General features: G+C 42.3%; 1 pseudogene; it reads right to left on the bottom strand.

The window, feature by feature from the left end:
- Positions 1 to 2,161: 2,161 nt before the first annotated feature.
- Positions 2,162 to 7,248, bottom strand: LOC106975103 (GTPase IMAP family member 4-like; annotated as a pseudogene).
- Between the last annotated feature and the right edge of the window lie 7,218 nt (positions 7,249 to 14,466).

The raw sequence follows: 14,466 nt of genomic DNA, 5'->3' as shown, positions 1-14,466 counted from the left end.
TACATCCAGTTTCCCCTAGAAGTTGAACTATGGAGCACTTTATAGTCCAGAGAATACACTAAGCAGGTGGAGAGACTTGTAGTCCTCTAGAGCTTCGTTAGTGCAGTTGGATGGGGCTTGGTGTAACGGCTCTGTTCTCCACTGTATGGCGCTGCTAGGGTTACTGGTGTGGATCATTGTGGCATGTGTATGCGTGAATGCGCATGCATGGGAGAGGTGTAAATGGCGTCACCCAGGTACCCAGTCTCCAGAATCAGAACTCTGTGCTCTCACCCACGGGCAAACATGCAACCGTCCATTGTCTCCAGCTTCCATCCACTCCCCACTTCTACACTATCCATGACCAAGCAATCAAGTGGCACCTCCCTTCTGAATTTTATCTCAGATGGAGCTGTGTTTCCAAACTCCTCATTTCTGAGGGCCCTGGGGCTTGAACCCACTCTGACCCTCTGTGGAAGTGTCTTGCCAAGCAATGGCCAGGTGCTGGTGGCTCCTGGGAACGTTTGTGTGGTGGCGCTACTGCAGATGCCCAGAGACTACTACTGCCAACCTGCCCCACAAAATTTTCACGTGATCATGTAGCAGCAGCGTCTCAGAGATTATGGCAAATCACAACATACATGTGGTGCCAGACTTCACCACCCTTGACGCCCTTGTTCCAACACCAGCAAATAGCTGTTCTCTGAAGTCCACTGGGACCTTTGACTGTAGGTAGGCCAAACGGCCTCTACCAAATGTCCTCTTATCAGGGTAACCACCTCTCGCCATGTGGCCTGAGGAGCCCTCAGACCTCACTGTCTGCTCCTAGGGATTCGCCCTCCCCACCACAGCATCGCCAAGTATCGAGCTGCAGAGTTTCCAACTCTGTGTTCCCCTGTTTATAGAGTCCCCCTTAATGGTATTGAAACTCTGCTTTATCCTTTCTATGTTTCCTGGTCAGTCCCTTATGGGTGTTTCCACTCTTTCTCTTTCTCTCCAGCTGCTTTTGGGGGGAGTATTTTCCTGTACTCTATCCCCTGTATCTGTCCTTCTCTACACAAGCAAAAACAACTCCCTACCCTCCTTGGGTTCTCTCTCCCCAAATCACCTTTCTGTGCCTCGTATCTGCCAAGTTCTATGGCTCAAGTTATGCAGATTGTTGTATTAATCCTCAGGTACATTTTCTGGGTGTGCAAAAATGCTTTGGTGCTTATCTACCTATATTTCAGGGTCAAGAGAAGCAGAAAACTTCCATGCTACTCTGCCATCTTGGCCCTTCTCCTGAGTGACTATTTCTAAAGGGATTGTGAGCTTCTTTGTGTTGTGCTTCTCTTATGCTCAAGATTAACTAAAAGTACAGTCTAAACCTATGTGTGTTGAGGAAAACTGGGAGAGATATATGTCCCTTCTGGCAAAATGGGTTTGGACATGGAGAAGCCAATTTCAAGATGGCAGAGCAAGGAGAGTTTCCATAAGTCACATATGACTACTAGAACATATTGGTACAACATGTAAATGTGCTTTGGGAAATGCTAGAATGGATTATGTGAGAAGGACCAAGTAGAAAAGTAGAAAAGGGATAAAGACGCTCCCACTGCTATCCATATATTAAAAGGAATTTTTGCTCCAGGAAAACCAGAAAGGCCTCTGAAGCCTTGGTTACACATAATTTCTATCAGTGCATAATGAATGAATCCAAGGATAATGTGGTGTTTGACTGGCAGAAGGTTTAAGGATGTGGCTGGGAACTTCCAAGGAAAAGGAGGAGAAATATCTTGAGGGTAGACCAAGACTAGTTCCGAAATCATCTTGAACTTTTACCAAAAAGTGAAACTCACCCCTGTGTTCTTAGAATAGGTAGCAAAAGTGGAGTGCCTGGGAGGCTCAGTCGGTTGAACATCCTACTCTTGGTTTCAGCTCTGGTCATGATCTCATGGTTTGTGGGTTCAACCCTGCATTGGGTTCTGCACTGATGTGTGGAGCCTGCTTCGGATTCTCTTGATCTCTGCCTCTCCCCTGCTCATGCTCTCTCAAATAAATCAATAAATACATTTTAAAGAAAATAATAAAGAAAATTATAGCAAAGATGTTTTCCAAGAAAAAGAGCACTCCAATTTTATAGAAATATGAGAGAACAGAAAATTTTTATTATAATAACAACAAACAAATTATTCAACTGGGAGGGGGTGGTATGTGCAGTAAGTAATAAAGGTCTGAGGTGATGGAGGTGAAGTGGCAACAGTTAGTTTCACATGAAAAGGAGATAACTGGTTATTCAGCAAATATGTTGCATTGAAGTCAGCCAAAAAGTTGCTGTAGATATATCTGAATACAGCAAACAGTTCTCTTCTGTGTTGAATCTCTGTCTTTCAACTGCTCTTTCTGGCATTTCACTTAGTTGAGTTCTGAGAGGTCTATTTTCCAAACAACTCTTTGTTCTTCAGTGGGCAGCTTATAAGGAACAATTTGAATCCTTCTGTAAAACTGTTACTAAATAAATTTCCATTCATCTGGAAAGAATTCTATAAGCATCTCCATCAATAGATTATCCAACACAAAGAACCAATCTTTCTTTTTTTATTTTGTATTTATTTATTTAAATTTATTTATTTTTGAGAGACAGAGAGAGACAGAGCACAAGTGGGGGAGGGGCAGAGAGAGAAGGAGACACAGAATCTGAAGCAGGCTCCAGGCTCTGAGCTGTCAGCACAGAGCCCCACGTGGGGCTCGAATTCACAACCATGAGATCATGACCTGATCTCAAGTCGGACACTTAACCGACCAAGCCAGGCAGGCACCCCAAAGAACCAATCTTTCTAACAAACTGTATGGGGAAGGTGATCACTGTGTCCCAAAGGCAAAAACAAGTGAGTAGAAGTCACAAAGGGAGAGGGTACACCAATCTAGAAAGAATCTAGATTTTATTCAGGATAAATAGGTAAAGTTTGGGGTCATCTTCTTAGAAGAGCATCAATACGTTCTACTCTGGAGTTCCACAAATTGAGAATTTGTCCCTCCCCTGTTAAGTCAATCAAATATCTACCAATCGCCAACAGTGAACCTGATTATACCCCTTAGTCTTGAGAGTCTGAGAGACAGAAGGAAGAGTGCTCCAAGGTTGGTGAATGAGTTGGGGGGTGAGGGGTTGGGGAGGGCCAGCACAAAATGGGTAGGAAATAAGGAGATCTTCTCATTCAAGTTAATCTTCCATAAACAGGTGAAAGAAAAAAAACAAAAGCCTTCTTCAGTGCTCCTATGATAAATTCAAGTAGTCAACATTGACTCTCAATTTGATAACTGGAATTTTGTTGCTTTAGGACATAGAAAACCTCTTTCTCTGCCAATTCTCTCTCCATGTTTTGCTTCATTTCTGTCACTTCAGTTTATCTTCCAGCTTTCTGACTTTGTCTTCAAACGCCCTTCTTATCTGCACCCTCTGTCTCTCTAGCTCTGCTCTGTAAGGTTTTTGCATCACTTGTATTTGTTTCTGAATTTCCTCTTCGGCCTTTTGGTACATCTTATTAGTGTAGCATCTTCCTTCATGCTCAGCCACCACTCACTGGACTAGGGCCAGCAGCTGGTTTCTCTGGGCCTCCTGCTCAGCTTCTGTCGCCAGATTGTTGAAAATGCAGTAGCGATCACTAAACTTCCCCACCAGCTCTTGGATACCTTCTGGTGTTTCCTTTAAGTATTCATGGAAATTGATGCTATCCAAGTCATCTTTCCGGGTGAATAAGAGAATCATGTATCTCCTAGCTCTGAGTCCAAACATTTGCAAGATCTTTTCCATGGCCTTGTGCTCTTCCTGCATGTACCGGCCCAGCAGGACCACCAGGAGCAGAGCATGAGGCCCTGGGGAGGTCAGGAAGATGCAGGGAGCAATCTCCTTGCAGGTGTCAGCATCCTGTGCCTCAGTGTCAAAAATGACAGGCATATCCACGGCCACAATTTCTCTTCCCTGCCACCTGCTGCTCCCTTTGTTACAGGTCTTGGTGACTGATGTTGCCGCAATGCTGGAATGAAACACTTTCTCTCTGAGGATGCTGTTGCCTGTGGCACTTTTCCCTGCTCCGATCTTACCCACTAAGACAAGTCTCAGCTGTGAAGCTCTTCCATCTTGGTCTCTAAGCCCTGGTACATCAAGAAACAAAAGCCACAGCATTAGGATGGACCTCCAGCTGCTTCCTTATAGGGCCCCCCATTTCTCCTCACACACACCCCTCCTCTGTTGCCCCAGGGTCCCCTCCCATAAGTGACTGCTGACTCCCAGGAACTCTATAGAAGGCTTCTAAAGAAGCCTATTCGAAGTCTATAGAAAGCCTGAAGTTCTCTTGCAATACTTGGGGAATGCCCAAGTACTTTCCAGGATTTCCTGGAGCTTCTAACTCTTCCTGGGTAATAGATTTTTCTGTGGGCTCTAAGTAGCTCACAGAAGAGGAAACAAAATACTGTAGTTTAAGAAGATAATTCTGAGCTGCTGCTGCTGGTAGTTGTTCCTCATAAGAGCAATGCAGCAAGTAACACAAAATTTGACTTGGTGGCATCTCAGTGGGAGACCCCTGCCACACCATTTTTATTCAAAATGGAAATTTTCTTCTGCCATTAAGAAGCCAGCCAGGGGGGTTACACAGGCCAACACAACCTTGCAGGGCACAAAAGGGATGCTTGTGTGGAAAGACAAAGTGTCTTTTTCTATTTCGTGTGTGCAACCACCCTGTCAGGGATTGTGACATGAGAGAGAACAATATAATTTATATTTAAAGTTAAAAACCTTAACTTAGAATCCACTGAAGCTTTTATATTCTAAATTAAGACATTAAAGAATTATAGCCAGAAAATACCGACATTTCTCTAAGATTATTACAAAATCTCTTGATACACAAAAAATTAAAGAAATGGAGCACCTGGGTGGCTCAGTCGATTGAGCATTGGACTCTTGATATCGGCTCAAGACATGATCCCAGAATTTTTGGGTTGAGTCCCACATCAGGCTGCATGCTGAGCACGAAGTCTGCTTAAGATTATCTCTCTCTTTCTCTGTCTCCCTCTTCCTCTCTTCTCCGTCTCTGTTTCTTAAAAATATGGAGGGGCACCTGAGTGGGTCTGTCGGTTGAGTGCTGGACTTCTACTCAGGTCATGATCCCGCTATTTATGGGTTCCAGTCTAGCTTTGGGCTCTGTGCTGACATCTCAGAGCCTGGTGCCTGTATGCAATTCTGCGTGTCCCTCTCCTTCTTTTTGCCCTTCCCATGCTCATTCTCTCTCTCTCTCTCTCTCTCTCTCACACACACACACACACACACACACACAAATGAATAATTTTTTTAATTTTTAATGAAAGAAAAAACGGATACAGTTGAGTGCATTAGTAGAGTTATACTTTCTTAGCTTCACTAGATTAAGCATATTCTACTTCCTAGGACAGTTGACAGGTAATCCCAGCTCAGCATAACAATTCTCACATTTTTCAGAATAACTGTGCCTTAAGTTAAACAACAAATCATCTATATAGCTCTTCTGCATTTCTTTTCAGTAATTCATTGCATATCTCTTCACTGTCTCTATATGGTCCCCATCTTCAGGATTTATAAAGCACAGAACCGCCCTTGACCCAGGTGGAAGATAAGTGTGAATCATATTTGAAAGCCTGTTTCTCCAAGGAGGCAGACCCTGCCAGAACAGCCCTTGAGTGAGGCTGATTCCTGAATGGGAATCCTGTATTATACCCATCCATCTCTCCGTGAACATAATGCATATGTTATGACACTCACAACATCAGAGACACTACTATAAACTGCATTTATTTGTCAGAGACACCAACAGCATTGATCCAGTCCCTTAGACCCAAAATCTAGCAACTGCCCTTGATTCTTCCCTTCCCTTCCCTTCCCTTCCCTTCCCTTCCCTTCCCTTGCTTTCCCTTTCCTTTCCATATCAGCACATTCTCTGATCTCCACCTACAAATCTGTCTACTTTTCTCTCTCCACTTTGAAGGCCACCACACTAGCTCCCACTACCATCAGAATCCAGACCTCCAGAGTCTCCCAGCTGGTCTCTCTGCTTCCATTTGGTCCCCTTCCATCTACTCTGTCAATTGGAATACTCTTTTTAAAATGCCAATGAAGCAGAGAAAAATGCCAATGGGTTCCACAAAATCTGTAGTTGGTCCCCACCTCCTTCCAAGGATTAGCAAAACCATCCCCAATGCAGAGTCCACACATGATAACCAGATCCCTGGCCTGAGACAGGTAGATTTCCAGAAACCGAGAACACTGAATACAGAATGGCTAAGATTATCAAAGGAAACATGTGGATGGGAGTTCAGATTATCATTTAGTTAGCATCCCTATGCAAGACTACAACTTTGGGACAGCCTGAGGGCATCTCCCTAGCGAAGAGGAGTAGGGAAATCACGGGAGGAGAAACAGAAAGGCGTTTTACCCGGAGAGAGTGGACAGGGTGGACAGGAAAGAAAAAGCAGAGGAGATGAAGAGGAGATCAGATACAGGGGTGGAAACATTTTGCTCCAGCCGGATGAGGTCTGGCTGTCAGCACAAGAGAACCCCTCTGCTCGCTGTCCTCCCCCAGCCCAGCCCAGGAGGACTGGATCTCACTGATCTCACCGCAGCTGCTCCTGGGGTCACCGGGGCTGCAGCACAGACCGCTGTTAGATGTTGCCATTCAATGTGAATTCCTGCCATAGAGAAACATAATGTGTGGTTTTAGGGAGGTGGACAGTACTGGAAACCTCAACCTCGTGTAGCCAACAGTTTCTTCTCTTCTGCACACTTGCCACTTGGTTTCCCTGCCCTATTTCCCAAGGCTTCTCTGCTCTCCACATTTGGGCTCATCTTCAGATTGTTCCCTTTTCTTCACACAATCATGCACTTCCGGTGGTCTGTTAGCACTCCTTCAGGGTGGCCTTCCCCTGGGATACTGAGGATTTACTGACAGACCCCTTCCACTCCCCTTAAGAAGCCAGACTTGCCTAAACAACGCATTCCTTGCTAATAAATTCCTTTCTTTGTCTTCTCTTTTAATGCCCTCTCCCTGCCTTTAAAGACCTTTCTTCTGTAGCTCAGTGGAGAGCCCCCCTATTTGCAGGATGAGATGCTGCCTGATTCATGAATCTTCCATAAAACCAATTTTCTTCCTGAATAGTGTTTCCTAACAAAATTACTGGAGAAAACTTTGACAAGGACAGGTTGAAAATGCTAGTTGTTCAGGACAGGCTCCTCTGACGGGAAGTTGTTGCATTCACACGACTCCTGAAACAGAATGCTACGGGCACCAGTGACAGTCACAACAAAGTTTATTGCAATGAGAGTCAAGGCCGACCGATCGGGACCAACACTCTTTATCAGAGTGCGGCTTCGAACAGCCGGGGTACAGAGTTTTTATAGCCGATTACATCGTTTTATCATCACCTGGGAACAAAACAGAGAAATAGTTCCCAGATGAGTTAGAAACAGTTCCCAGATGAGTTAGAAACAGTTCCCGGATGAGGTGATTATTTTAGACTTTCTGCCATTAACTTGCAACCAGTGGATCTCCTTGACCCTGCCTCTGATGCTCTTTTCTTTGAACTTTTGTTTCCTTCATTGGTGAAGCCTAATTTACAAGAGTAAAGCAAGGCTGTTATCTCTTAACCTTCAGTGTCAGAACAAAGCTGTTATTTTTCAAGCTACAGTGTCAACACAAAGCTGTTATCTCTCAAGCTACACGTTAGCCCTACACTACAATTTCACCCTTACAAAGTCATCAAAACACATCAAAATGTACAACACTGTGAGCAAGACAGACTTCTCTTGTAAAGAAGAGTTCTTTGTTTATCCTTTTAGGACAGGGAATAGGAAAGAGCTTCTTGTAAAGGGAGAAGAGAAATCACAGAATTTTTAAAAAACCATCTTTGGACACAAGTTGGTGTTGGTGATGGGTGTTAGGGAGGGGGAGGATAACAGAAATACCGAAACAAAAGTTATCTGGGTGTTTCTTAAGGTCCTTCTTCCAGCTTGTGGGCTCTCTCTTCATTCTGGAGTGCTGTGCTGTGTATCCCAGCTCAGATGTCAAATCAAAAGACTGCACTTCTGGACATCCGGATGGCCAACAGGCACATGAAAAGATGCTCAACATCGCTCCTCATCAGGGAAATACAAATCAAAACCACACTCAGATATCACCTCACGCCAGTCAGAGTGGCCAAAATGAACGAATCAGGAGACTATAGATGCTGAAGAGGATGTGGAGAAACGGGAACTCTCTTGCACTGTTGGTGGGAATGCCAATTAGTGCAGCCACTCTGGAAAGCAGTGTGGAGGTTCCTCAGAAAATTAAAAATAGACCTACCCTATGACCCAGCAATAGCACTGCTAGGAATTTACCCAAGGAATACAGGAGTACTGATGCATAGGGGCACTTGTACCCCAATGTTTATAGCAGCACTCTCAACAATAGCCAAATTATGGAAAGAACCTAAATGTCCATCAACTGATGAATGGATAAAGAAATTGTGGTTTATATGCACAATGGAGTACTACATGGCAATGAGAAAGAACGAAATATGGCCCTTTGTAGCAACGTGGATGGAACTGGAGAGTGTGATGCTAAGTGAAATAAGCCATACAGAGAAAGACAGATACCATATGTTTTCACTGTTATGTGTATCCTGAGAAACTTAACAGAAACCCATGGAGGAGGGGAAGGAAAAAAAAAAGAGGTTAGAGTGGGAGAGAGCCAAAGCATAAGAGACTGTTAAAAACTGAGAACAAACTGAGGGTTGATGGGGGGTGAGAGGGAGGGGAGAGTGGGTGATGGGTATTGAGGAGGGCACCTTTTGGGATGAGCACTGGGTGTTGTATGGAAACCAATCTGACAATAAATTTTATATATTGAAAAAAAAAGACTGCACTTCTGACAACACAAAGAAATAAAAGGCATCCAAATTGGCCAAGAGGAGGCCAAACTTACACTCTTCGCAGATGACATGATACTCTATATGGAAAACCCAAAAGATTCCATGAAAAAACTGCTAGAACTGATCGATGAATTCAGCTAAGTTGCAGGATATAAAATCAATGAACAGAAATTGGTTGCATTCCTATACACCAATAATGAAGAACAGAAAGAGAAATCAAGGAATTGGTCCCATTTACCATTACACCAAAAACCATAAAATACCTAGGAATAAATCCAACCAAAGAGGTGAAAAATCTGTACACTGAAAACTAGAAAGTTTATGAAAAATGGAAAAAGATTCCATGTTCCTGGATAGGAAGAACAAATATTGTTGAAATGTCAATACTACCCAAAGCAATCTACATATTCAATTCAATACCTATTAAAATAACACCATCATTCGTCACAGAGCTAGAACAAACAATCCTAAAATTTGTATGGAACTAGAAAAGACCCTGAATAGCCAAATGAATCTTGAAAAAGAAAACCAAAGCTGGAGGCATCACACTCCCAGACTTCAAGCTGTATTACAAACCTGTAATCATCAAGACAGTATGGTATTGGCACAAAAACAGACACTCAAATCACTGGAACAGAATAAAGAACCCAGAAATGGACCCACAAACGTATGGTCAACTAAACTTTGACAAAGCAGGAAAGAATATCCAATGGAATAAAGATAGTCTTGTCAGTAAGTGATGCTGGGAAAACTGGACAGCGACATGCAGAAAAATGAACCTAGACCACTTTCTTACACCATACACAAAAGTAAACTCAAAATGTATGAAAGATCTAAATGTAAGACAGGAAACCATCAAAATACTCAAGGAGAATGAAGGCAAAAAAAAAAAACCTCTTTGACCTTGGCTGCAGCAACTTTACTCAACACGTCTCTAGAGGCAAGGGAAACAAAAGCAAAAGTGACCTATTAGGACCTCATCAAAATAAAAAATCTTCTGCACAGCAAAGGAAACAATCAGCCAAAGTAAAAGGCAACTGACGGAATGGGAGAATATATTTGCAAATGACATATCAGATAAAGGGTTAGTATCCAAAATCTATAAAGAACTTATCAAATTCAACACCCCCCCAAAAAAATAATAATAATCCAGTGAATAAATGGACAAAAGACATGAATAGACACTTCTCCAAAGAAGACATCCAGATGGCCAACTGACACATGAAAAAAAATGCTCAACATCACTCATCATCAGGAAAATACAAATCAAAACCACAGTGAGACAGCACCTCATACCTGTCAGAATGGCTAACATTAACAAATCAGGCAACAATAGATGTTGCTGAGGATGTGTATAAAGAGGATCTCTTTTGCACTGCTGGTGGGAATGAAAACTGGTGCAGCCACTCTGGAAAACAGTATAGAGGTTCCTCAAAAAATTAAAAATAGAACTACCCTATGACCCAGCAGTTGCACTGCTAGGTATTTAGCCAAGGGATACAGGTGTGCTGTTTTGAAGGGGCACATGCACCCCAGTGTTTATAGCAGCACTATTAACAATAGCCAAAGTATGGAAAGAGCCCAAAGTATGGAAAGAGCCCATATCAATGGATGAATGGATAAAGAAGATGTGGTGTATATATATATGCAATGGAGTATTACAAGCAATCAAAAAGGATGAAACCTTGCCATTTGAAACTATGTGGTTGGAGCTAGAGGGTATTCTGCTAGGTGAAATTAGTCAGAGAAAGATCAATATCATATGACTTCACTCATATGAGAACTTTAAGACACAAAAAAGATGAACATAAGGGAAGGGAAGCACAACTAATATAAAAACAGGGAGGGGGACAAAACATAAGAGACTCTTAAATATGGAGAACAAACAGAGGGTTCCTGGAGGGGTTGTGGGAGGGGAGATGGGCTAAATGGGTAAGGGGCATTAAGAAATCTACTCCGGAAAACATTGTTGTAAATATGCTAACTAACTAAGAGGTAAATTAAAAAATAAATAAATCATTAAAAAGAAAGAAAGTAAGAAAGCATTCACACCTTAGTACATACTAAAACTGTAGCCCATCAAAGCAGAAAGTCTATCTTAAAGGGAGTCAGAAAGAACAGACAGATGACATTTGAGGAAGGGATATTTGGAGTTATACTTTTTTTTTTATTTAGAGAGATATAGCATGAGCTGGAAGGAGCAAAGAGAAAGAGAACCCCAGCAGGCTCTGTGCTGTCAGTGAAGAGCCCAATGTAGGGCTTGATCCCAAGAACTGTGAGATCATGACCTGAGCACAGAACAAGAGCTGAACGCTTAACTCACTGAGCCACCCTAGCACCCCTGATTTTTTTAAGTAAGCTCTACATCGAACATGGGGCTCGAACCCATGACCCTGAGAGCAAGAGTCAGGCACTATATCAACTGAGCCAGGCAGAGTAACAGAGGAAGCCAAGAAACAGTGGAGGCAGATTTTCAGTGTGCTGAGAGAAACTGACAGCCAACCTGAAATCCTAGACTCAGAATCACTGTCAAAAATAAGGACAAAATACATGCACACATTTCAGGTAACAGAGACTGAGAGTTCTTGCCAACAGCACAATCTCATTAGAGGAAATTGTAAAGAATGTATCTGAGGCAAAAGGAAAGTAATCCAGATAGTAAGTCACAGATGAAAGAAAAAAAGGTAAGTTTAAATGAATGCAAACTATGTAAAATAATACTAATGCTTCATAAAGTTTAAAAGGGGGGGGAATGAGAATATTAAATATTCAACAATAACAATATATAGATTGGGGTTAAGGGTGGGAATGGAATTAAAATGTTCTAATTTGTTGTATACGAAGAAGATTAAAATATAGATTTCTTGAGATTTTGAGAAGTTAAGAATGTATGTTGTAATCACTGGGCGATTTCAGGAAAAGCATAGATAATTTCCAAACCAGTAGAGAAAAAAACATAAAATGTGGGGGGAAAAAAAACTAAATAATTCAAGTTAAACCACAAAGAGGAAGGGGAAGAAAGAGAAATATGGAACTGGTTGGACACATAGAAAGTAAAAAATAAAACTTCATGCATCCCAATAGGTCACAAGTTTTAATTATGATAAATGCACTAAAGTTTTCAGTTAAAAAAAAAAATAAAGAGTTTTGGAGGGGACTGAAGAAGAAATTCAAGTCAAAAACGTTAAGTGAGGGAAAACTTGAAAGCAACAGTATAGGTAAACCTACAAGCAAATTCTAAACAAATAAGAACAGAATATCAAACTACATAGAATTTTCATTCAATAATTATCAAGAGCTTATCATGTGCCAGGCACTGTTCTGGGCAACTGAATACATCAGCAATGAGAGCTGGTAAGGATCCTTGCCTTTCTGAATCATTTAGTGGTCTTTGAAGGAGAGAAAATGAACAAAAATTTGTAAATTACAAAAGATATGAGATGTTCCCTTGTATAAGAAGGAAAATCACAGAGGAGGGTAAAGAGGGGAGAGATCAGAGAAGATGAGTTGAACGCACACCACGGTCTTGAAACACCTGCCCTGCTCATGTAAGTAGTGTAAGTAGTCCCATTCATCAAGATAAAACACGGTTTTACAATGTTATGCACCACAAAGGGAGGCATCACATGTATAAAGGGAATAATCGAATCACAAGAGGAAATAGACAAATCTCCATGTATGGTGATAGATTTTAACACACATCTCTCATTTCTAGAACAGGAAGATAGAAAAAAATCAAAAAGCAGTCAGAAGATTTAGGCAACATGATTAATAAGTCTGATCTAATGAGCATATGTAGACTATTTCAGAAAACTTCCAGCCAGCTGTTTTCAAGTACATAGGAAACATTTATTATCATTACTCTTACATTTATCCAAGAAGAAATGCTTAAAATTTTTATAGTATTAAAATAATATAGACAACATTTCCTCACCACAATGTAATTAAAAGAAAAGTAAATAAAATGTCATACGTTTAGCAATTGGAGAACACAGTTTTAAATAACTGATGGGTCAAAAGAGACAAAAACAGAAATTGATCGATATTTGGAATGAAGTGTAATTAAATTACTGCATTTCAAAGCCTATGAAAAATTAAAATTTAGCTTTCAGTGTGTATTAGGAAAGAGAAAGAATGAAAATTAATCAGCAAAATACATATCTGCTTCAGATTCTGTGTCTCCCTCTCTCTCTGCCGCTCCTCCACTCATACTCTGTCTCCCTCTCTCTCTCTCAAAAATAAATAAACACTTTAAAAAATTATTCAGTTTCACTGAAGGGTAAATTTTCTACAATCCCTGGCATATGCCTGCTCCTGGAGAAGAACCTGCAGTGTAGACAGGGCTGCTTAGAGCTCTCGCCAACCTGCCCTTCTCCTCCTGTCCTTGCCTTGGCTCTGATTGCTCATGGGCTGGGGGAGAAGAGGCAGGAACACTGAAGACCAGTCAGGTGTAGTCTGGCCTTGGTGGGGGTGGGGGATGGTGGCAGCATACTTAGTGGCTCTTTCCCCGCCCAGGAGACCTTTAATGAGTCTTTAGAGAGTCTTCCCTGGGAATCTGCAATCACAAGTCCAACAGACGGCCACTCTCTCCCTTCCCGCTGGTTGCTTCCATGTCTGTTCCTGGTGCCTGGACTTCCAGAGCTCTGGTCCACACAGAAGCTGTTGGGATCCCTGCTGGGCCCCTGGGCAAGTCCCCCTCAAACTGGCTTTGGCTGCCTCCCTACTGTATGGCCCACATTTGATATGAGGAACCTATACTTTTGCCCCTCCCCCCGCTCCTTAGTGAAAGTTTTGACTGCTTCCAAGACAGCCACCACCATGTGTACCCTGCTCCCTCCACAGAACACAGCAATAACCTTCATGTATCCCCTGGGTCCAGCAGGGAGCAAAGCCAAACTCCAAAGGACACACATCAAGTCTCTTAACATACACCACCCACATCCCTCTGGCAGCATCAAAGTCCTGAGGCCACCTCACTAGCTTTCGGGAAGAGGAAACCTCCATCTCGCTGGATATGGCACACAGAGAGGAGTCCCTGTGGGGCTTCCCTTATATAGTCACACGGTTTCACCTGGGTCACCTTCTGCACTGGGGAGATGGCTGGCTCAGTTGGAAGAGCATGCAACCCTTGACCTCATGGTCATGAGTTGGAGTCCCACATTGGATGTAGAGATTACTTAAATAAAACCTAAAAAAAAAAAAAAAGTCCTTTCCTCTTGACCCCTTCAAATATCTATCAAATTAGTTGAAGGAATAAATCTCACAAAACTGGTTCTCGCTTCTTCCTTTGGGCATCCTATGTGGATCTTCTGGCATATAGCTTTTGACTGTGGGGTATTGGCAATTAGAAAGATTCAGCTGAAATTGGAGATATTTATGTTAATATCCACCCACATTTACCCCAAGCCTTTGGGGTAACCTTTGGACCCAGATTTCAAGTTAATGCAGGTCATTTATATTGGACCTTACCTTTGACATCTGATATTCAACTTGTCACAAACCTAACTGAACGCTGTGGCTCCTGACTCTACCCTTCCCCTGAAAATCTTACCTGTCACCCTGAACTTTCCTGTT

Source organism: Acinonyx jubatus, chromosome A2 (genome assembly GCF_027475565.1).
Source record: "Acinonyx jubatus isolate Ajub_Pintada_27869175 chromosome A2, VMU_Ajub_asm_v1.0, whole genome shotgun sequence".
In the NCBI taxonomy this organism is placed as follows: Eukaryota; Metazoa; Chordata; class Mammalia; order Carnivora; family Felidae; genus Acinonyx; species Acinonyx jubatus.
This window is presented reverse-complemented; position numbering and strand designations above follow the sequence as displayed.